The sequence below is a fragment of the Cynocephalus volans genome, chromosome 9 (genome assembly GCF_027409185.1).
Source record: "Cynocephalus volans isolate mCynVol1 chromosome 9, mCynVol1.pri, whole genome shotgun sequence".
NCBI lineage: Eukaryota > Metazoa > Chordata > Mammalia > Dermoptera > Cynocephalidae > Cynocephalus > Cynocephalus volans.
Genome location: NC_084468.1, coordinates 129,315,108 through 129,339,420, shown reverse-complemented (window position 1 = coordinate 129,339,420; position 24,313 = coordinate 129,315,108).

Here is a 24,313-nt window from a genome sequence, read left to right as displayed (position 1 = left end):
GTGTTAAGTACGTTCATGTTGTTGTTCAACCATCACCCCTAACCATCTCCCAAACTGTTTTTATAAACCCAAACTGAAACTCTGTACCCATTAAACACTAACTCCCCACTTCCTCTCCCCCCTGTACCTGGAAACCACCTTTCTCCTGTCTGTCTCCATGAATTTGACTCCCCTAAGTACCTAATGTAAGTGGAATCATACAGTATTTGTCTTTTCGTGACTGGCATATGGTACTTACCATAATGTCTCCAGGGTTTATCCATGTTGTACTATGTGTCAGAATCTCTTTCCTTTTTAAGGTTGAATAATATTTCATTCCATGCATATATCACATTTTGCTTACCCATTCATCTACTGGCAGATGCTTGGGTTGATTCCACCTTTTGGCTATTGCGAATAATACGTCTAAGAACATAGGTAGACAAATGTCACAAATATCTCTGAGCCTTGCTTTCAATTTTTGTTTAGTATATTCTCAGAAGGGGAATTACTAGGTCATATGGTAATTCTGTTTTTAATTTCTTTTGAGGAACTGTCATGCTAACACCATTAGCTTTTTAGGCAGTCATAGGAGCTTACAGCATATGAATGCTTCAATCCTATCTATCATTTGAATGTAGGTGGGTAAAACCTGCCTGAAAATAGTTTAATTCCAGGCTTCCAGACAATAAGGTTAGAAACAAGTAGTCTATTCCCCACCACTAGTGTTTCTTTTCATATACTATCAGGTTAATGAAATGTCTCATTTTTAAAAATTCAGTGACTAAAACTGATTACAATCTCAGTTTATTGTCTGTTAACTTAAGGAAAAATTTAAAGCATTACTCATTTTTTAATGACCCTGTAAATCAAACTGTTCTCCATGCTTGAGCACAGCCTGCCCACCAGTGTTCAGAGGAAAAGCCCGTTTATGAATGGGTGGTTTTTGCGTGGCCTGAACAGGATGCTGTACACTGAATTTTACTCAGAGAGGATTCAATTTGCATCCCCTAATGGTTTACTTGCAGTCATGCCCCAAGGCATAGGATAGACTGGATTTTGTATCACTTTATTTCTCTGACTCATGAGGGAACAGGAAGATTGAAGCAGTTTCTGATTCAGAAAGAGGGAGAGGATTGCTACTCATGCCCCCTGCACCCTCCAGCGCTTTCCTTTTCTTCCCTCCTAAACGTCACTCTCCCTGAAAACAAAAATGTTCACAGCCTTAAATTCCTCAAAGTATCCCTGACATTTTCTTTGCAGAAGCAATGGAAAGAAAACCACCAGATGATCCTGCCAGCATGAGTGCCTGTGGGGAGGTCATTCGGCAACAGGCAACACGAATCATCTTCCTGCTTTCGGAGACACACTTCAAGGCCAGCCCCTAAGGTGGGCTCCATTTAAATAAGCCATGTGAATGTTTTCCGTAAAAATCTGTCTCCCTCTCAATGAAACTTACTAAGTCACTTCAAAATTATTTGTTTCTCAAATTCCAGGCCAACAAAACCAAGAATCTGAAGTTCGCGTTTTGTTTTGTTTTGTTTTGTTTAATTTAAAGTTTGCCTCAATTAGGTACCTTGAAACCACTCATTTTCTTACCAAAGAGAAATCATCTGATCCTCCCTTCCAGTCATGTAGGGTGATGTATGTGCTCTCCAGAGAGATGAAAAAGAGGATACCAGGGAAAACATTTGTTACCTTATCCTTTTAGGTGGAGAAACTAATCTGTCTACGCTCATGGTAGACCGCAAGGAACTTCCCTCTGCCTGTCAGTCCATGGGCCCCATTGCATAAACTGACTGTGTGAAGGTCCCCACAAGCCAAGCGCCTGGGGCCACCATGTTTGCATTAGCCTCAGAGCCATCATCAGATGACAGAACCCTGAGCCCGCAGAGCTCCACCTGCTTCCCTCTGTAATTCACTCTCAGCCTCCTTACGGTCGTCAGCCCGAGAATCAACCAAGAATAATCACATCATATGCTCCATCCCTGTTTTCTTCAGCAACCTCAGGAAGGCCAAGACTCCCAGATCATGCCTTCACCCCAGCACTCATCCCCATCAGCCTCTGTTAATCCCACACTAATCCTACTCAATCTTTTTCCCTCTGCAACCAGGGTTCCCTTCTCTGTTCCCTCTGGAACTTGCATCTACAGATCAACAAAATCTCCTATATTCTCAATCTCATCTTGCTGGAACTCTAACCTGGCTCTCCCCTGAGGACGCTGCCTCCCCTATTGTCCCCTCAGGTGGTGACTGTTTTTGTGTCCTACTACTGGGCCCAGAAGTGCTAGCTGTTCTCTGTGCCATCCTTGCCTCTTCCAGACCACGCTTTCTCCATGCAACTCCTTTGAAGTTCATGCCTTTGTCAGTTCCACCCATTTTCTGCTCCCAGTTGCAGTCACCGACAGCGCTCCAGGTCACTCTTCATCCCAGATCACTCTCCATCCATCCTTGAAAATCCCCAGTCTTGGCTCACTGTCAACCTCTCCAGTCATCTTAACAGCACTGAGATGATCCTTCCATGAATGTGAGTCCTGAGGCCCTTGACTACCTCTCTGCCAGGACTTTGTCCTTCACACTGTCTCAGCCACCTACTTTCAAGGTCACCTAGACCTTGTCTTTGCCTTTCCCAAAATTCATTTTCAAGCATTTTTCTCTTCAACCCCACTTCACTCCCTCTAGTATCCTGACACCAACAGTTCTTCAACCCAACCTCCCAAATCCATTGTCTCAACCACTTTTTTATTCAGCTTTACTCCCCTCATGTCCTTACTTCCCTCCTGACACAGTTTAGACTCAATTATCCTCCATTAAAAGCATTTCTTGCACTGCCTTCAACTCCTTACTCTTCTTTCCTCACATTGTAGCTACACGGAAAAATTCGCACTTGGTTAAACCCAACCTCTCCCCTCCCTTGCTGGTCTCTCTGCACCACTGATCTCAATGTGCACTTAGTACTGCTCTGTAATCCCACTCACTTCCCTGGTCCAATCTCTCTTAGTTCCCCTAGATTGCGATTTCTTACCTCATTCCTTTCTTCTTCCCCTCCGCTTCCTCAACTTTCAGTTGATGACCTTGATTCTTATTTCATTGAGAAAATAGAAACAGTCAGAATACCTTTCCCATTTGCTCTTACAATCAAATGTGCAAACCTGCCCATATTGGTACACACCAATTATGCTTTCTCTCCTGCTGTGAGAAAAAAAAAAAAAAACCCTGTTAATTAATTTCTATTTATCCTGTTTAAGGCCAATCTCAAGTTACTTGCATTTCCATTCCCTCTTTCATTCAAAAACCTCACAGACAACTTTGTCCAGGGATTTTGCTGTAAAGAGAAGAAAAGAATGTGCCTGAAGCTCAGTGGTTATGAGGCATCAATTTTTTTTTTTTAACTTAAGTTGGGTGATATTACTGCATGTGAGTATGCTGATGGGAACAATCCAGTAAAGAGAAAAAAAGTCAATGATGCAGGAGAAAAGACCACTGAGGATCTGAGGGGTCCTCCTAAAATGAAAGTCAAATCATGACTGTCTGCTGCTCGGAACCTTCCCACTCACTCCCAAAGTGTGGTCAATCGCTTTACCCTGGCCAAGAAGAACTCAATATCCCTTGACCTCCCCTCTGACCTTTTCCCTCCATCCCAGTTTCACTGTGTTCCAGCAGCCTCCTTGGCCTTGTCATGGTTAACTCCACACCCTGACACACTCCTGCCTCAGGGCCTTTGTACTTGCAGTCTTCTCTATCTGGAACAGTTCCCACAACAAAACCCACTTGGCTCCCTTCCTCAGTTCATTTCAGTCTCTGGTCAAATGCCACATCCTCTGATAAGCCTTCCCTGGTCCTCAATCCAAAACTGCACATCCACACCATGACTAGCTTTCCTTTTATCCAGCATTTTCTTTTTCACAGCATTTGTTATCACTTATTTGTCTTTACTTTATTATTAGCTAACTAGAACAAAACTTCTAGTTTCACTCTGACATTTCACTTCATGAAAGCATGACTTTTTATTTTCATCACTGTAGATCCCTGCACTCCATGCCCTCACTAAATATTTTCTGATTAAGTAAATAATCCAAATGCTGCAAATGCAGAAAATGTTTTTATTTCCTTACTTTAATGAGGCTTTCCCCAGAAACCAGCACCAACTCTGACAGGAATTATCTATGTTAATATTTCAAAAAATCATTTAATCAATATCCAGTAACTACATATTGAGCACATATTATGTGCCAGACATTATTCTATGGGCTGGGGATATAGTAGCAAACAGAACAGACAAATATTCTGTCCTCGTGGATCTTCTAGAAGAGGAGATTGAACAAATTTGCAAATAAGTAAAATACATGGCATCTAAGATAATGTGAAATGCTAAAAAGAAAAATAATGTAAGGAAGGAGTCAAGAATGCCACCAAGGTGATGGGCCTGAGTACCTAGAGGGAGGGGATGTCTTAAACTGAGGTGGCGAAGGCTGCAGGAGAAGGGAACTTGGGAGTGAATATCAGCTGCTTGATTTTCCATATGTTTAGATTGAGATGCCTATTACAAATGTATCCGATTAAAATGTCAAGTAACAGTTGGATATGGGATTCTGGACAAGAGACTTTTTGACATGAAGTCCAATTTAGTTATATTGTTTTTTATCATTGTAATACAAAGAGTTGGAAGCAGCCTATATCAGTCATAACAATCTAGAAATCTTAAGCAGAAATGAATTATTCCGGGGAGTTAGAAGCTCACACAATTATTGAAAGAGTGAACGTCCAGGAAAGATTTTCAGGAAATCCAGAAATGCAAGAGTCACAGAGAAGCACTACTGATGATAATGTTGCACGAGGTCAGAGGGGTATAAAGAAGGCTGAATAGGGGTTTTGAGGAAGTATTAACTTTTGGACTGGTCATCAAAAAGATGCCCACTAGTGAGCCTGTTCATGGTTTGTCAAACAAATAGCTAGGATTGTGATGTCATGAGATTTCGTGCTATTTTCCTACCCTAGTGCAACTCGACAGACATCTAAAGTAGTTCTGTTTAGAAGCTCTTTCAGGAACACAGCTGCATGCTAGCAGTCAATAAGAGATGCAGACAGAGATTCAACTCGGAGTTTGTAAAATGCAGGTTTTCAGCCCATCCCAGAGTTTTGGATTCATTAGGTCTGAGGTGAGTTCCAGGAGTTTTCAAGTACCATAGATGATTTTTCACACTGTCATAAACACTGCTCTGAGTTGTTGTCAAATCAGAACTGTTGATGGGAAAAGCTACTAAGAATTAGGGGTGCCTTTGGTGGTGCTAGGAGCCACTGTCGCCTAAGATTAGCCTTTGGAAGCCATGGATTGCTTCAGTATCAGAGAAAAAGTCTTATTATAAACAAAATGCTGAAGATTTCTGTCCTGCATTATTTTAGAATAAGTCACCCTTAAGAAAGAAGTAGGTTAGAGTCCACTGTCTACCTAATATAGCCGGAGGAAAAATAGAGATTTCTGGGCTTTTGTTGTAAATCTCAATAAAAAGAAGAAATAGCAGTTCTCACCAGAAAATTTCCCAAGTTAAACTCACAAACTCTGGCCTTTGAATCTTTTGCAAATTTTTAAATAATAATCTGGCACTCATATGCTTAATCAGGATGATGTGTCCATGAGAATCTTTAAAAACATTAAGTTTTTCCAGGGCTAGTATTAACTTTCAACTATATTTGGCCAAATATGAGCTATGAGCAGAGGTAATCATATGGCATTTTTAATTTTCAAATAAATATCAAGCAAAACAACTTTATGTGATAGTTGCTGAACTTTTTCTTGATATGGCTAATTTCATTATAAAGGAGATTTTTGTTTTTCCTTAGAGGACTGTGTAATTGAGGTACAGCTTTACTAACATTAAAGAAAAGCTTCAATCATTTAAATAAAACTGGTATGTCAGAACGTACTTGGTATATTTTTCTAAAAAATTAAAAATTTCTACTTACTACTAGTAACCACTTAACCCATATTATTCAGCTCAACCAATTAAATTAATCCCATGAAATAAAATGTAAGATAGAGACGATAGCTGAAATCATTTTTATTCACAACCGGAGACTATGAAGATTCTTTTCACAAGCCTTTAAAAATCTTGTGGGTGATGTTCAATGTACAAGTGCCTATTCAATCTGAGGGTGGGAGTGGGAACCTCCTGATTTGATAATTTTATATAGAGAACATGAGAATAGAAAACCCTCAAGCCATATAAAGCCTGCTGGAGTTTTCACATGCTCATTACCTGAATTTTCTAATGCTGATCAACTGAGGGACATGAATATGCAAAGCTTATAGACTCTAATAAGCATCTGCCTCTTTGAGCCTCTCCTCCTTCTGAAAAAGGAAGTCACTGTGCCTCTGGCTTTCTAAGTTCTGTGCTCTGAATCCCCAAAACAAGCAGGAGAAGAGAGGGGGTAGATTTTTATTTGCTTATTTGTTTTTATAGCAAAAACTGAATTTGCCTTTTTTAGAGCATGTACTTTCACATAAATGTCTGAATTTAGCCAGGGACTTTTCATGCATTTGCCTACAGAATTAGTGTATGTGGTTGTTCCAGAGGCAAAAGAAGAGAAATCTCATTGGCTTGACATCCTGGACTGTTTCAAGTAGTCTGCAAGTTCTTTCAATTTTCTTCTCTTTCTCTGTTTTTTCTAATCCAAAAAAAGGTAAAAGCACCATCATTTCCACTTCATATATTTCCATAATTATTTCTATGCTTAAGTTTTCTGAAAAGTCCCAGTCCTTTCTGAGAATTAATGCTTGTTTATTCACCCTACCAAATATATATGCTATATAAGAATGATTAATCCAGAAAGGGAGATCTCCTAAATCTACCAGCATCCTTTACATTTTACCAAGTGATAGACACACTGCCTTCTGTCCCTCATACCCAATCTGTGACCTCCTCCTCTCCCCTTCCTCATTTTGTATTGAACTGTGAACAGCAACCAAACTATCTTGGGCCAACACCACCACCTACTGGTCATGGTGGCAAATTACTAAAACTGCTTTTGCATATGAACAAGCCATGTTCTCCCATTTACTCTATACCCAAAACTCAGGAAATTGTCTTGGAAATTTCTCTTCAATTGAATATTTTATACACCCATGCATCTCAGTTGCCAATAGATGCCTCAGTAATTGCTTATTTCTGTAAATCACATCCCCGTACAGCTGTGTCTATCCCATTATATGACCCAATCTCACACCTTTCCCCACAATACAAACTCTTCCACTTTGTCCTTTGAAAGTCACTATTTGTCATCAGCAAAATATCCTATATCTTTGAGGTCTTCTTTACATTACCTTCACTTCTTTATTCTAAGTGAAATCTGCAGCTACGAATACTCACTGCCAGGTCCAGGGCATCCTTCTTTCCTTTTCCCTAAACACCCTTGCTTCCGTTGAAACTCAGCCATGGGTTGCTCCCCTGCTCCATGTGTCACCCCACTTCTCTATATGTCAATCATCTACAAACTTCATAATCATTTCCTGTCATTCCTTGAAGATTCTTATGCTGACCCACTGCCACTCTCTCCAACAGTACTCTTCCCTTACTTCTTGGTTGTTTCAATATAAGTGAGAAGATCCTTACAATAATCTAGCCTCTCAGGGTCTTGACATCTCCTCCCACGACCTTGTCCTCTACATCACCCAGGCTGCCTGCTCTTACGGTCATGCCCTAGATCTTATCATTACAAATAATTGCTCTCCCTTCATAATGTTAATTTCAGACACCCTACACTCCTACCATTGCCTCCCATCTCTCCATTTCATTCTAATCATTTTCCAGCCCCAGGAGAAACATCTATACATTGACTTTAGTATTTATCCCTCACCTCCCCATGTCCTAAATTACCTCTTTCCTCAGTTAAGACTCTACAGCTCAACATGATAACCATTACTCACATATATCCCAATTCTCTTGTCCTTCTCTCCCACCATCAAATTTACTTGTTCTTAGTTAAATCCAGACTTCACTCTCTCATTCCCCACTCCTGAACTGTTAAAGGTGACTGAAAGAAAACACGTACGCTTATGCTGACAGATCTTGCTTTAAATCCTGACTATTAACCTCAACTTGGGTCCTTACTGTTGCCAGGGAATTTTGCTGCCTTTGACTAGTCACTTTCCTCTCTTCTTTCCTAGACAACTACTTTGCACCTTAATGTTTTCTTCAAATCTACAGCACCTCATCTCTATTCTCATCTAATTATCTTTATTCTCACTTTGATGATCTTGCTCTTTATCTTGCTAAGAAAATAGAGGGAATTAGAATAAACTTCCTCATGCTCCTACCACCAAATACACAAACTTTCTTCCCTGTATGCCCCCCATCCTGTCTTCCCTTCAGTTACGTTGAATAAATTGTCTCTGCTCCTACCTAAGGAGAATTCTGTGCATAAAATAGTCTCCTCTTCTACTCAAGAATATCCTTCCTGAAGCTGCTTGTCTTCTCTGCATCACTGATACTTCCTTCTCTAACTGGATCATTTTTGTCTTTAAAGATAAAACCCAGGTTTTGACATTCAATGACATACCCCGCAGATATGCACAATCAACTATGTTTCAATAATAAATTAATAAATAAAAACTTACCTTGACCACACATGCCTCTCTTGGTACTACCTGATTGCACCCTTTCGTAGCAAAAACCTTCAAATGGTTGACTACATTTGCTGTCTGTACTTCTCCTAATATTTTCTGAAACAATTCAAATTAGGCTTGTGTGTCCTGCCAATCAAAGACTGACAGTGATTTTTATGTTACTAAGCTAATGGTTATTTCTCAGTTTTCATCTTCCTCCACTATCAGCAGCGTTTGGGTCACTCCCAACTTCTTAAAATGCTTTCTTTGCTTGGCTCTTTTTTGTCTTCCTGTTTCTCTGGTCGTTTCTCCGTCATATCCTGGCTGGTTCCTTCTCACATTCCAAACCTCTATACTTGACAGTGCCGAAGCTTTGAATCCTCAGATATCTCCATTATCACTCACTCTGCAGAGAATCTCACTCCAGCGTCTGACTTTAAATGCCACCTGCATGCAGGTGACTCCGAATTTCTGTCTATAGTCCAGACCTCTGCCTTGAACTCTAGACTCACATAATCATCTTCCCACTTGACGTCACCATATGGAGGACTAACAGGCAACACAAATTTAATACAGCCAAAACTGGACTCATGGTCCCACCCCTCACATGTGTTACTTTCCTGGTTTTTGCTCCTATCAGTAAATGGCAACTCCATTCTCCCAGTTGCTTGAGTCCAACATCTTGAATCCTCCTTGACTCTCTTTTTCAGCTTTTTGTTATGGACATTTTTACGCATACATAAAAGTAGGGTGAGCCTTGATACCTTTTTTTTTTTTTTTTTGCTTCCAACCCACATCTAATACATCAACAGATCCTACTTGTTCTACCTACAAAGAATTTACAAACCACTTCTCAGCACCCTCTACCATTATTACTCCCTTCTAGCCACCACTCTTGCCTGTCTGAACTACTGCAAGAGCCTCCTGACTATTCTAACTTCTGCACATGCCTCTGTATTTTCAACATAACATCCAGAGTCATTCTTCTAAATTCACACAAGCAAATATCACTGCTTGGCTCAGAGCCTTCTTCTCCTCGGGCTCACCGTGACACCAGCATTCTCATCTGGCTGTGCCCGGCGTCCTCTGGTCCTCTGCCACATGTCTCACTGTCTCTCCTCTCATGTCTCCCCATAGCCTGGCCTCCTTTCTCCTCGAACTCACCACCATGCTGTGCTTTAGGGCATTTGCACTGAGTATTCCCTTTGCCTGGAATACTTTTCCTTTACATTCTTCAAGTCTCTCCTCAACTGTAACCTGGTCAACACATCACTCACTGACCACTTCATATATCGCAGCTGTCTTTATCACCAGCCATCACTTGTATCCCTATTTTTCTTTATTTTTTTTTAATGTTTCTTATCTCCACTGACAATATTTATTTGTTTTGTATTTCTTCCCACTAGAATATACACTTCTTGAGAGTAAGGACTTTATCTGTTTTGTTTTGTTTTTATCCAGTGTTTTGAATAGAGTTTCATGCATACTAGGAACTAAATATTTGCTGAACAAATTTCTCTTTTTCTCATTCTGTTTTTCCAACCTTTGCGTAGTTAGCTGAAAGAATCTCTTTCCTCTTCTCTCTCTCCATTTCCATCTCTCCTTTCCCACTTCTCTCTCTTTCATTACTTTTCTTAGCATTTCTGAGTTCCAAAGGAGGAAATATAATCGAAATTGGTAAAGGGTCACAAGAAAGGATTACACTGTGTAATAATAAATATAGGAAAAATAAATAAACAAGAAGTAAATGCTCCAGAGCCCAAATGGGCAATAGATGTATGAAACAGCTGGGAATGGAGCCACCGTGGAGTGTGTGTGTGTCTTACTCCAAACTATTAAAATTTTCTAAAGTTAAACAACACACCTCTAAGGCAGTCTTTGTCCTGTGGCCCGTGAGTTTACCATCCTTGTCCTAATCACAGTGAAGAAGCCCAGGAATAGTGGTAGTGCTATACAGTTCTTGTATTGAGGAAAATTTCTAAATTAAATTTGACAAACTGCAAATACACAGTAGTCACCTTTAGAACTTCCTCAAGTATCTCTCCGATGCTTCATTCACATTAAAACTCTTATTTTATTTCTGTGGGGGACAGTACAGGGATTGAACTCTAGGCCTTGGAGTTATCAGTACCACACTCTAACAAGCTGAGCTAACTGGCCAGCTGTTATCCATGTTAAATTAAACCTACTTTCCTCAAATTCTAGCATTTAAAATGTTTTCTTCAATTTTTCACTTGCATTTCATTTAATATTATAAAATTATTGGTCTACTATTTTTCATAGTGAATTTAGTATTTTATAGTATTTGGTACATGTGTTTTATAGACCGTTTATAAGGCTTCAGACCCCCTAACACAAACATCCAGTGACTCTTCTTACGGGAAGCAGATTAATGAACTGTGATCAGTGTCTATTTTTCCTAAGCAAAGTAGACCAAAATCTGTGTTTGCTTTCAAAAACATAGGCCACAAGGAAAGAAAACACGTCATGTCTGAAAATGCTCTGCTTAAAGTGCCTTTATTTCAAAACCTTACTTGTTTCTTCCTATGTTCCTATAAAAGAACAGAGAAACAATTGCCCCTTGGCAGCTCTCAACAGGGTAAGAGAGTTGTATTGGATGTTCACACAGGGGCACAATTTCTGTGCTAAGAGCTGAAATGAATCAGAACCCAACCCATCACCCTATCCTTTTATGCCTCCCTCCCACAAATCATCAGCCAGTTATGCAAACAAGTCCTGATCCACCTTCTGTTGTCCCTGCAAAGGCTAAGTCCTCTAAAGTCCCTGGACCATTCCAACAAGGGAAGAATTCCATCATCGGGCCAAAGGTGGGTGCAGTATGGATATTATCTGCTTGTTCCTGGGCGTAGCATTTGATAGGGAATAAAGGTCAGGGCTCTTGTTGTCCAGTAATCTCTGTTTCACTGAAAATTTTAAAAATCATGCATTTTCCATCCTGCCTGCTTCACTCTTAATATTACTTGCCTGATCTTAAACATCTGCATTTTGCATATGGCTTCTGATTTTTAACAGCTTTCATTGGAATATGAGTTCCAAGCAGCTAGCTGATGAATGGATCTTTGAAACATAATTCAAGTATAAATGAGAATATCACTTCTTCTCAAACAGGTCTAAATCCAACAGTAGAATTTTCTGGTCAGGCTGGTTTACTGCAAATGAAGAAAAGGGAAGCTGAAGGATGTTATCAGCATAGGCAGCTGGGATAACCAGGACTTCTGAAACACCTGTTTTTGTTTTTATTTTTTTCCTTCAACAGCACAATTTAATGTTGGGGACAAAGACATTTTATAGAATTAACCAGATAATACTCAGACTGGGTCATAAATAGAACTTTATAAGCAAGTCACTCCAAAATGAACCCTAAAAAAATAGGATTTAGATGCAAAGTCCTGAATAAGGAAATTGGCCCAGTTGTGAAATATGTCGGCAACAAACTTCACTTGATACTGGCTCTGACTCCCGAGCTCAGCTGTAAGACCTTCTACTTCTGAGTGGAGTTCTAATATGCAAACAGAAAAATCAAACTATAAGGCTAACAGGAAATTGTATCTTCTCAGAGGTCAAATTTGCTGCAACTTTTGAATAAGGTACAAAAGGGCAAGAGGACAAAGATTCTGGTGAAATCAGGACCCTGTCCCCTGAAGCCAGTGACTGAGTAGGAAAATAATTTCATATCCTCATGCTTGGATTTTAAGTGCAGAAAGCAATATAGTGTGGCAAAAATATGGGACATAAATTTAATAAAATGAGTTTTATGAGATGGAGCACTGCAGAGCTTCCCTAATTAAACTTTATCCTCACGTTAGGGCAATTTTCTTCTTTTTGAAACCAACCTATCCTTTATTTCTTAACGTCCTGTCACTCTTTTTATTGGTAAAGCAATTATTTTTGCTAAAACCAGTAGACAGAGTTCATAAAGTGACATCGTTTTGCCCACACTCTGCATAGTTGAAAGATATAAAGAATAAATATATACTTTTGGAAGAGAAATAGATCACCCAACTATTACTCGTCATAGTAGATTGTGCCCATCATTATAACTTTAAACTAGGTTTTCTGGATGAAGACTGGAAAAAGTATTTGTTTTAATGTAAAATAAATAATGTTTGCTTTTGAAGACATTATAACAAATAGGTCTTAGATTAAAATATTAACTCATAGGACTAAGGGAAGATGTCTCTCAGAAATCCTTACACACATTCTCTTATGTCAGAAAACTGTATCTAAACCAGTCACAACTGCTAAACCTATTTAATGAAAGCATCTCAAAGTGATTTGCTAGCACTCACAGCTAAAATTGCCACCAGTAAATATGTCTGCAGGAAAAATAAATTTGCTATGGAAGTCACTACAACCGTCTACTGTAAAAAATGTATATCAAGTTTCATCATTAAATAACCTTTTCAGCTAATGAAAAGTCAACCAGTTATATACTGAGCACTATACAATGGATTAAGTAACAGTGAAATAGTCCTTTCATAATTTAAGGCAAAAATCCACATAAAAAGATCTTAGTGACAAATGTTTACTCATAAATCACTTGTTTTATTATATAGACTTAACTTTTGACTAGATAGCAAACAGATATTTAGGAGAGAGTTAAGAATAATGAGCTCTAGTCCCTTCAAAAATAGTTGTGTTGTCATTTGTAGGAGGGGATGGAACAGGTAATACCATTAGGCACAGTTTTGCTGTTTCTTTAAGGTAAAAGACTCTAAACTATGAGTGTAGTAATATAGGATACCACATTTTTAAAGTCAATATTTCTCAATATATCATTGTATTCTACCTGCTGAAATTCTATAAAGAAATGTCCAATAATGTTGACAACAGCCTCAGACTATTTTCCTTGAAAAAATAAGAATGATTCTCGTCTATGGCCCACCAGATGCCATATTGGGTACAATTGTTGTAGGGAGACCACAGAACTTCAAAGCTGCTTGTTCAAGATAGATTCATGAAACAGTCTCCGTTTCCTTAACCTGCTTCTATGGATTGTTTTTCATGAAAATAAGATACATCTGGGGATTTTGTCATCCTGAAGGGTGTGGGGAAAGCTGTGTAGGAAGAGAGTGGAAGTAAAAGTGGGAAGTAGATAGGAGAAAAGAACCTGAAGAAAGGAACTCTATCCATTATCATTATAGCTTTTCTCCCAGAAATAGAAATTTTTGAATACAAATATAAGTAGATTATTTGCTTTGGGCTATGTTAAATGGAACCTAAATAAAATGATGCCGTGTTGATTCAATCAGTATCCTTTAGCATCACAATATAGGCCTTCTTAATTTCCAAAAGTAGAATAAAAAAAATATAAAAAGTGATCCAGTGTTCAGGAATATTTTGCTTACTATTTTAATAAACCTTTGTTTATGCCTAGAGGTGCCACTAAAATACCAGTCAGACATTAATATACAGCATACTGGGAACTGGTGTATACAGTGATTATTGCTGGGTGTTTCACTCAAGGCTCCCTCACTACTGTTTATATGCACAGCTACTGGACAGAAGATTTAAAAAATGTTTGTGCTTCATTTATATCCGAAGATTGTTCTTTTCTATACATGGAGATGAATAGCTTTTGATGATGAGGATCAAATAACCACAATTGCAGGCTTTTAAAAATATTTAATGCATCTTTAGAAAGTCTTTCTGTGCTTAGACAATAATATGAATATTTTTTTAATTTGAAAAAGTGACGGAAAATAAAGTGATTGAGAGTGAATAGTATGTTTTGCCCTATTCCAGTCTGTGGCTAAGAGCCTGGCACAGAGTCCAAGGTTAAGGAACTAGATTAACTGTGGAGATAACCAAGCAGGCACCTATTTCCACCTGTGCAAATATATGCCAATTATTATGTACTTCAGAAAATCAATCCGAACATTGCAGTGAAACCTGAGCCTGAACATGTTTGGTACATTAACTCTAATTATAATAATTAGATTATAAATAATTCATCATGTATCAGTACAATGAGTTAATGCCATTACATTACATTTCTTTGATGGGTGATCTTAATTTTTCTCCCCAGCGTTTAAGAAATAAGAATGCTGTCAAGAAGCTAAATCTTTCTTTTAAGTTTATAACGCAAATCAGAGCATAGAAATTGTATTCAATGATTTAAAATGTATTTTTATACTGCTTTCAGGTGCTGGAAGCAAATATCACAGCAGTATGATGAAAATCAGAAAGCAATGCCAGCAAAATGGAGCCATTCTTCTCTGCTAAATGGAGTGCAGAGAGCATTCTTAACTCAAGAACTGGTGGAACTAAGTGAGTAACTTCCCACTGTGGCTCTCAGGAGCTATCAGCAATAGTTCTATATGGCTGCCTGGCATAGCTTTGGAAACGGGGTTATTGAAGACCTGTTTCCTTCACTTTTAAAATATAGGTGACAAAATAAATGAGCCAGGTAAGAACTGAATTTTTCTAGCACCATTAATAATGAAATACGTCTATTGTAATTACCCCAATTATGTGTGTGCATGTGTACACAAACACTAAAAATAAACATTGAATAAAATGCAAAGGGGAAATATGAGCTGTTAATGTCTTTTGAGAATGCAATTCTGGCCATATCTATTAAGATTACATGTATATACACCTCTGCCCACAGCAATCCCATAAAAATAAAACTATCAGCACATAAGGATGCGTGTGCAAGGATGTTCACTGTAGATTTGTTCATAGTGGCAAAAATGAGACAGAGGGAATGGTCCTCACTAAGGTTGTAAATAAGTGAACTGTGGTTCATCCAATCTTATGCATTCACTAAAGAGAATGTGCTAGACCTGTATTAGTTGATTTGGAGGGATTTTACACCAGGTGATCAAGTGAGCAAAACAGTTTCCTAGCATTTTTTATGGTCATGGTAAAGGGATGGAATAAGAGAGGGAGAGGAGAGGAATAAATAATTTAACAAAATGGTTTTAAAAGTATTCTCTATAGAATACATGTAAAATATGATTCTTTTTATTCAAAATTTTATATGTCTGCATATATAAGTCTAAAGAAATGTATTAAAGGATAGTTACCAGAGTGTTAATGATGGTTATCTCAGGTAATTTTTACATTCTTACTTTTTTGTTTGTTTGTTTGTTTGGGCTGACTACTTTACAATAGCATATTTTATTTGTATAATGAGATAAAAAAAAGAGGTTTAAAGAATTATCAGGAAAGCATCAGTTTCAATGTTATAAATGACATTTTTTAAAAAAAGAAAATAAAACAAAGCAAATAGCATTATTCACAGCAGCCGAAAGGCAGATGCAACCCAGTGTCTGTGGGTGGATGAATAAACAAACAAAATGTGTTATATACATAGAATATAATTCAACCTTAAAAAGGAAGAAAATTCTGACACATATTACAACATGAATGAATCTTAAAGACTTTGTGCTAAGTGAAATCAGTCCATCACAAAAGGACAAATATCATATGATTTACCCTGTATGAAATGCCTGCAGTAGTAAAATTCATAGACACAGAAAATAGAATGGTGGTTGCCAGGGGTAGGAGGTAGAGGTGTGGAGGGGTGAGCCGTGGAGAAGGGCAGTTATTGTTATGGGTACAGACATTCGGTTAGGGAAGATGAAAAAGTTCTGGAGCTGGGTGGTGGTGATGTTTGTACAACAATATGAATGTACTTACTGCCACAGAACTGTACAGTTAAATGGTTAAAGTGGTAAATTTTATGTTATATATATTTTCCCACAATAAAAACAATTTGGGGGGTTAAAAAAAAACTTTAAAAACTGTAAACTACCATATATAAAAACAGATTTTTGAAAGGTCAAAAGTAATGCATGTTTTCAAATATAAGGCTTAATATATACTCCATACAACTAGTAAAAAAAAATTTTTTTTAATTTGGCAGGTTTTGAAAGGATTGAATAAAGAATTTACATTATGCTGATATGTAATGGCCTAAGTACAAACAGTAGACTATTTGCAAACCCTAATCCTATTCAAGGGTCCTTAAAACCAACTAGAATATCTGTTAAAATTGGATATTCAGTCTTCAAAATGTGGGGCTTTGGTATAGAAAGTCAGAATGTCTCAGAACCTGTTCCTCCTGGGGCAGGAACGGACATCTTCAGTTCCTTCCAAAGACTCAAAGCTTGCAAGAGCAAGGTTTCCAGTATGCCCCTCAAATAGATTAGAGTATAACTAATTCTTTATTTTTGGCCATCTAAACATCTGTATATATCACAACACAGTGGATTTGTTCCAGTTTTGAATATAGTGAAATGAATATCTTGGTTGCCATCTGTAGAAATAACAATAATGTTTATCATTTGCTGATCATTAATGTCTGCCAGGTACTATGGTAAGTGCTTTCTAAACACCTAATTGAATGCTTCAAAAACAGGTAGGTAATATTATCTTTGCATGGCTTGTATTCTGACTTCATTCAGATTTTCAAATTTCAAATGGCAGCTCCTCAGAGAGGCCTTCTCTAGTCACTCAGTCTAAATTAGAATATCTCAACCAGGGGCTTAATGGTTCTATCCCAGAGCCTCAAAATCTGTCTAGAACCTCCTAGGCAATCAGTAAATATTTGTTGAATAAATGAATCATTTTTACCTCTCAAATAACATAAACTCATTCTGACAGTCAACTTGACTGGGTTAGGGATACCCAGATAGCTGATAAAGCATTATTTTCTGGATATGTCTGTGAAGGGGTTTCCAGGGGAGATTAGTAATTGACTCAGTAGACGGTAAAGAAGATACAATGTGGCAGGCATCATCCAATCCACTGAGGGCCTGGATAGAATAAAAAGGGGAGGAAAGGGAAATTTGCTCGCTCTACTTGAGTGAAACATCCACCTTCTACTGCCCTCACACATCATAGCTGGTTGTCAGGCCTTCATACTCAGACTGAATTACATCACCAGCTTTTCTGGTTCTCCAGCTTGCAGATGAGTGATTGTCCAGGCCTGTTCTAGGCCTTCAGAATGTACCAGTGGAGAAAGAGACAAAGTTCCTGTGTCCTCAGAGCTTACTTTTAGTCATTTTTTTTTTCACATACTTTTCACTGATTGTCAGAAAAAGTAGTAACAAATGTAAGCACTGTCTTAATTTCCTTCTATGATACTTAAAAATGTAGAGAAGCTCCTGTCATAACTACAGAGATCAGGCAAATTCTTTACATTTAACATTTGTAAATATTTAATTCTTTACTTAAGTAGTATTAAATAACCTTAGAGATAAAATGGATTTACTATAAACTAAAGGCAGAAATGACAATTTAATAAAATCATTGTCCTTATACAGGTCATGATAAAGAAATAAAGGCAGAATTAATTTTGATCCCATTGTTTTCCTATTCTTTAGTTGTAGTAATAAATTTTGACATTTGAAAAGTCGTTTTACCAACTTTAAGTATTTTATTTTGTACATTCCCCTCTTAGGAGAAAAAGAATGCTCTATGCACAAACTTTTATTAGGAATTAAAAGAATGCCTATGAACAAACCTTTATTAGGAATCAGAAAACTTGATTTATTTGTTTTTGTTTTTTAACCCAGTGCTAACTCTCAGCAAATACAGCAAACCACCCTGAGTTTCTTTATCACTAAAATGCAGATAACAATACCTGCTCTGTCTATATTACAGGATTGTGAGAAGCAAACAAACTTATGTGGGTTTTCGTAACTGTAAAATACTACTTAAATACAAAATATAATTTTTTACTTGGTACAATTTTAAGAATACAAAAATGAAGTCTCAATAATATCTGATATATATATAAATAGTTTTAGAATGAGAAAAATTAAATTTAGTGATAATTTCCAAATATGCTTCACCTTAATGAAATGAATGTGAGACTCTAAGAATAAGCAATTTCAAGTCTATTTTCAGTCTTTAAAATGGTATAAGGCCAGGAATGACTCAAGAATTCAATTCATTAACAGACCAATTTATCACGTTCATGTAGAAAGCCATATAAACTGGTTTGGGAACAAATATAATTGACTCTGGCTAACAGAATTTCTGTCGTCTTCTTAAGTAGCTTCACATTGTCATATGAGAACAACCCCAAAGCAACTCAGCCAGAGTTTAGGAATTAGGTCTGGGTTGAATCCAAACTCTGTAGTTTACTTTACTAGCTGGGTGACCTTCAGTAAGTTCTTAATTCTTTCTGAGCCTTTGTTTCTTAAAAGGGAGCATAGGTATCATATAGCCAATTCCCAAAACTCAGTGTTAAATCGATTGCATAGATGAAGTCATCTAGAATAGATCCTGGTACAATAAGGTACTCAATAAATACTCATTTCCTTACTCCTTGGTGAAATAAATAAATTTCCATCATCACCACTTCTCCCCAACTCTTTTTGCCAACATTATGTACAGTTAGCAAAGGATCTACTGAATAAATAGGTGAATCAAACTGATTTAATCCTAGGAAATAAAGTTCCTTAGGATGCTTAATGGATTATCCTAATCACTTGAAAGTGCTATAGAATAAACATCAGTTGGTTACTGTTCTAGAATGCAGGTGAGTATTTCAAAAGCAGGTAACAGGATCAACATTTCATGGGTTCACATACCAGTTTGCCTGATGCCTCTCCTCCACTTCCTGTATTAGTGATAGTAATAACTAGTAACTGGGAACTGAACAAAAAAGAAGGGTCTTCAATACCATGGGCTCACTTGGGACCCTTCTTTTCCCATGCCCCATTCTTCTGCCCTCAAGAAAGTGTTATTGTCTTGCTGTGGTATAATTATTCCCCTCAACCCTTTGCCAGAGTCTGAACCCTCATATACAACCTTAATGGGCCTGTTCTTGGGCCTAGTGTGAGTTCTGTTCTGGTCCTCCAGAAATCCTTTGTCTTGGGCCTTTGTGTGATTTTGTTTGAGCACAGGGTCTACTGATGATGGGGGAGAGCAATATGGACTGCTTTCCTTCATGGAGATGTTATAAGGATAAATGAAATGATATTCATACAGCACTTTAGGATGTTCTCATAAAATGCACCTTTGTAAATAGGAAGTATTCTAAAAGGCCAGTGCCTGCAACTTCTATTTAAAATAAAAATTGCTGACAACAATTTCAACCCTGGGAAGTAAACACATCAGCTTGAAATTGAAGTGCATTTTGCCAGGTATCAGCAGGCTGATGACATATCTGTGTCCTCACAGCAAATAAGGCTAAATGCTAGCGTGGATCACTGTGCACAGTTGCATTCACCCATCCTGCTCTGATATTTTAAAGTGTCTAAAGGCAATGGCCTGGTCCTGCGTTCTTTGTGATTCAGGAAAATCTGGAAGTATGGTTCAGTTTTATAACCTCCAAGGGCATTGCTATCTATCTTGAGAAAGCTGAGATTAGAGACATTTTGAGGACCTTGAACTGCAGCAGGATCCAAGCTTGCTCCTGTGATTAATTGTAGACCCTTGAGGTACATTAAAGCTATCCCATTGGGGTTAGTATGAAACCAGATTAAAGTGACCCTCTGGGAAACCTTCAACCTGGAGACAGGAACAACACTCAGCCCTCAGGTGGCCATGGTCTGAGAGTGAGGCCATGCTCCTGGCACATGTTTGCATATGTATATGCAAACACCATATGTTATCTACTTACAGTATACAGAGGATATTCTAACATTGTCACGGGGACACTGATGTGTTTTATACCATATCAAGCAAAATATGGTCTAGGACTAGAGATTACACACTAACTTAGCATCCTGGGTTTAGAGAGGGATGACCTGGCAGCAATGAAGCCTGTGTGAGTTGACAGTGGACCAAGCCAACAAATGCCATGGGGAGAACTAGGAAGAAAATGAGTCTTGGGGAATGCAGCCCTGGGAGATACCCCAGGCAACTATGCGAGTGAGACCTGGCTCTGGAGTGGCATAGGTTAAAGCCACAAAGATTCAGCAGTGGAAAAGTAGGAATTTCAGTAAGAGGCAGAGAGCAATGATGTCAGCCTCCGAAACAAAGCAGCTTCTCAGACAACCATAGCCATGGCCACTACATGTGAACTTGCCTGCTTTTGACCTCATTCTTTCTCTCCTCTGCTTTTGACCTCATTCTTTCTCTCCTCTGCCTTCCCGATATAAACATACAATAGGGTGTCTATTAAAAAATTCACAAAATTAAAAACACAACCTAAAAATAACCAATTAGTGATTTCACTCCTGGTTGCTGATTCATACACAAATACACCAAGTAATATCTCAAAAATAATGTGCTTGTTTTCAGAATTTTGAACTTCAGTTTTGGAGATTTTGTTATTCTTTTTGGATCTGTTCTTAAGTTACTTCAGAGAAAGTGTTAACATTTTGGTGCTTTACTTCTATGTTTTTAAATGAGAAAATTGTATAATATTTGCCCAGTGCAAAGATTCTAGGAAGGCATTAGATGTCTTGCCATCATTTTGTATTTATCATTTAAAAAGTCTGAGACTTTCATCCTATTCTGCTCCTAAGTCCATTTTACAAATATGGATTTGATGTTTAGAATCAGTTTTGACTTTGCTCTCTTTAAGAAAAGGAAGCAGGACAAAACAAGAGGAAAAGAATGACATTTACTGATAATTAACTCTACTGCTAGGTGCTTTATCTGTATTTAACTAACACAACCACCTTATGAAATAGGTACTATTAACCATGACAAATTTCACCAGGAAGCAGAAATGACCCTTGCCTCTCAATGAGATAGCGTGAGAGTTTATGCAATTCTTAGAAGTAACAAGAACATGTTTTTCCTATGATTTTTGAGAATTCAAGTTTGCCAGATGTCAACCCTGCTCCCTGACTATTCTATTATATCAATGAAAAAATGGACTTGTAACTGTGGTTAGGTAATTTACTCAAATGGTAGATGTGGAGTCTGAAGCCTACAGGTTTTCACTCTCTCTTGCATTTTTAAGTGTTTTAAAGTAAGGCATTTCAAATTGGTTTGAGAAGTGCATTCATCTGTAATCACCACTTAGCTTTCAAAATAAATCTTTAGGTAGATGACTAAAGTGATCATGAGAAAGTCATAAAGCATGAAAATGGAATCATTTAAAACATGTTTATTTGTTCCTTCTTTATTGCTTTTAGAGTGTTTGGTTTTAGAATATTCAACAAGTGGGAATAATACTATGCCATGTGACAGACTCAGACTGTTTGCAATGTGGTATCAAGTGAGGAGACATATTATCTCAAGAAAAAGGGTGTGGGGGGTGGTTGGTGAAGCAGACTGCCTACAAAGTACTTTTGTATTTCTTTTCTCTATGCTCTTTTAGAAAGCAATACAAAAACAGATTTATCTTACTTTGGGGTTGGTTATTTTTAAAGTCTCAAGGTTTATACTTCACTTTCTTGGGTTAGATAGTTGGTGGATTTAGGCAGTCTTCTCAGAACATATACTTCAAGTATAGGGATTCAAGTTGTGAAGAGATCGAAATATTTGTCAAATATTCCCAGCTCTTCTTCAAGTTAATCCAAAGATCCATGACACATATCCAGAGGAAATAAAGATTTTCTTCTTTGAGAAAATCCCAGTCTTCTTATAAGTCCATCAAAGTAGCAAACCAGAAGTAGCTTTTTAAAAAGATATTTTTGTTTAAAACACAGTAGATGGCAAATCCACTCCTAGAGCTCTCTGGGGATTTGGCTACCCAAAACCAATATATCACAGAAACATTTATTTTGTAAGTAACATTAATGATATTCTCAGAGCTCTGTGTTTATTGTTTAATACTGCTATCATTTATTGATGGCTAATGGTCAATAAACAGAGCCCCTTGCCTTTACTCTGGCTTCTAGTCAGTATTTATGGATTAGGCCCATTAGTCTCCTGAAAGCCATGGGGACAATGCAGCTGGTACCCAGATGAAGTGAACTTGCAAAAAAACATCCACTGCTTCTCAGGTGAAGACTAAGAAGTGAGCTTGGATGAAAGATGTACTATTGCGGCCACCAGGATGCGCTAAAATAGAAGTACTATGATGACCTAATTAGTATTCCTGAGTATCTAGTAGTATGGCTTACTTTTTAATTCTAGCTTTTAGGACACTAATCTCTAATAGATTTTATATTCTTTAATGTGGTTCCCTAAGAGATGATAGGAACCAGTGATTGAGACCACTTTAAGGAAAATAGATGTTCAGACAGTTTAGACTGTAGAAATAAAGAAATAATAAGAAAATGTAATTACTGGAAGTAGATGGTAAAAGGAAGATGGTACACAATTCAGAGAGAAATACATTACAAGGAAACAATAATTAAAACACTCAAAAACGTTAATCTGTTTACCATACAAGGAAGAAGAAAAATATTTGTGGAATTTTCCTCTTCTTTAATCTTAACCTGAAGATATTTTTGAGTTCTTAAAGTACTGTTCCATTACATTCAGTTTGCAGCTAGAACATGCACAATTAAAAACTGACTTTATCTTTCAAATGAACTCCTAAAGGCTGATCTTCCAATTGTTAAGAGAACTCTAAATCCTTTGAAAGCTTTTATATTTGCTTTCCTAAAACTGAGTTCTGTATCTAATAATTTTCACCATCAAAAGAGTTTTTCTGGGAGGGCATGTCCCAGTGCAGTGAACATGGGAGAAAGAACATTGATCAGGAACAGTGATTGTCCCAGCTCTGTCACTGCACAGCATGTGATTTTTAGGAGGGACGCAATTGGTCCTTGTTGATATAATGGGCATGTTGGAGTAGAATTATTTTAAAGTTCACCTTCAGTTTTAAATTTCTAAAATTCTAGGAAAATGGTGGCAAATTAAAATAGGATTGGTTATCTAACAATCTTTTTTTGTTAGGCACTCGCAGCAGAAACATCTGAATAACTATCAAGCAGGAATGTCTAACTCCTTACTGCAGTATACATTCTCACATAGCTTATCCTCAAAATCATTTTAAATTGCCTTAATTCTCTTTAACTTTACTTATTTCCCTCAGCCATATATTTGTCTGCTGAATCTTTCATATTTGTGTCCTTGATCTTGCGTTGGTTTGATTACCCTGCAATTTTTTCTGCATTTTAGAAAGGAACAAAAATTTATCATAACATCCTCTGGCTACCCAAGGATATAACTTTCTAAATTCAGGTGCCGAATTCCATTGATATGTTTTTTGGCTTCAAGTCTTTATATTGCATTTTCAGGAAAGTGTTGCTTGTTTGGGGCTGATGTAGGAAAATTCACCAGTGGGGTTTAGTAATAAAGTTCCACTAAAACTGCACCCTGCAGTAAACAAATCCGAGAAGTTATCTTGGGGTAGGAAGGACTGAAAAGTTAAAAATTGAAGCTTACAAACTTTAACGTTTTCTTACCTAAGGTATTATAGTACAGGGAGAGAGGAAACAGCAAACTTCTTTTACAAAGGCCAACCTCTGTAATGGGCCAGATAATAAAAAACACTTTGGCTTTGTTGGATGAGAAAATTTCTGTCAACTACTCAATTCTACTGTTATACCCAAAACAACCATACACAATACTAAACAAATAGGCTTGGCTGTGGGTACATTTCAATAGAAATTTATTTACAGAAACAGGGTTGGACTCAAGGGTGTTAGTTTCCCTGCCCCCCTACAGGACAAAGAATGCTAGGCTAGTAATTAGGAGATATGAATTTAAGAGCTCTACTTTGATAAACTATATCAGTTGGGAAATACCATTGGTCCAATTATTCAATTTCTTGCTTCTAGGGATCTACAACTCCAAAAGCCCTTGAAGTAGGGGAAGGAGAAAGTGATATTTTCCATG